At 49.8% G+C, this 1,411-nt stretch overlaps 1 pseudogene; it reads left to right on the top strand.

The window, feature by feature from the left end:
* The first annotated feature begins 29 nt into the window (after positions 1-29).
* LOC114619991 lies at positions 30-936 on the top strand (annotated as a pseudogene).
* Positions 937-1,411: the final 475 nt, after the last annotated feature.

Below are 1,411 nucleotides of genomic sequence, written 5' to 3'. Positions count from 1 at the left end.
CTTCTTCTTCTTCTTTGGGAAAACACCAAATGGCGGTTGACGCCGGTGCAGCGGGAGGACCCGGAGGACCCGGGGGCCCAGGATTAGAAGGCCGCAGTGGTTTCCGTGGAGGATTTGGCAGTAGTCTTAGGGGCCGTGGTGGTGTTCGAGGCCGTGGCCATGGTCGAGGCCGCGGGGCTCATGGAGGAAAAGCTGAAGACCAGGAGTGGATCCCCGTCACCAAACTGGGCTGCCTGGTTAAGGACATGAAGATAAAGTCCTTGGAGAAGATCTACTTGTTCTCCCTGCACATTAAGGAGTCTGAGATCATTGACTTTTTCCCGGGTGCATCCCTAAAGGATGAGGTTCTGAAGATTATGCCAGTGCAGAAGCAGACTCAGGCTGGCCAGTGGACCAGGTTCAAGGCTTTTGTCGCTATTGGGGACTACAATGGTCACATTGGTCTTGGTGTTAAGTGCTCCAGGGAAGTTGCCACTGTCATCCGAGGGACCATCATCTTGGCCAAGCTCTCCATTGTCCCTGTGCTGAGAGGCTACTGGGGGAACAAGATTGGCAAGCCCCACACTGTTCCATTCGAGGTGACAGGCCGTTGTGGCTCTGTGTTTGTTTGTCTCATCCTTGCCCCCAGCGGCACTGGCATTGTCTCTGCTCCTGTGCCCAAGAAGCTACTGATGATGGCCGGCATAGACGACTGCTACACTTCAGCCAGGGGCCGCATTGCCACCCTGGGCAACTTTGCCAAGGCCACCTTTGATGCCATCTCCAAGACCTACAGCTACCTGACCCCTGACCTCTGGAAAGAGACTGTATTCACCAGGTCTTCTTATCAGGAATTCACTGATCATCTTGTGAAGACCCACACCAGAGTCTGTTCAGGGGACCCAGGCTCCAGCTGTGGCTACCACAGAAGGGTTTTTATGCATGAAAAATAAATGAATTAAGTCTGTAAATTTTTAAAAAATAAATAATGTAGCTCATAGTTGCTGAATTACAGATCGGTTAAGTTTCGGATGTTTATTTTAGGCCATTGGTTCTGGATGATTTTAATCTCACCTAGTGCTGTGTTTCGTTTTCACCCATGGAGAGGATTAAGGTAACAATAGGAAGTACTTACTGAACACTCCCATGTGCCAGGCGCCACGCATTAATCCTCCTTAAGCCCTCTAGGTCAGTAGTGCAGCCTTCCCAATTTATAGATGAAGACAATGGGGCAGAGGGAGCAAGAAGCTTGCCAGACACAGAGCTAGGGAAACGTCGGGATCCCAGGCCATGTCCTTAAGCAGTGGAACGCTTTCAGAGATTCCACTTGTAAACCACTGCATTTGGTTTTTCATCTATCTCTTGCATGTAAACCAGCCTTTTAAAAGAATCATTCATTCATTTAAAATCGACCTACTAGGTCCCTACCCTT

This window comes from Grammomys surdaster, unplaced genomic scaffold (genome assembly GCF_004785775.1).
Source record: "Grammomys surdaster isolate TR1022 unplaced genomic scaffold, NIH_TR_1.0 166, whole genome shotgun sequence".
NCBI lineage: Eukaryota > Metazoa > Chordata > Mammalia > Rodentia > Muridae > Grammomys > Grammomys surdaster.
This window is presented reverse-complemented; position numbering and strand designations above follow the sequence as displayed.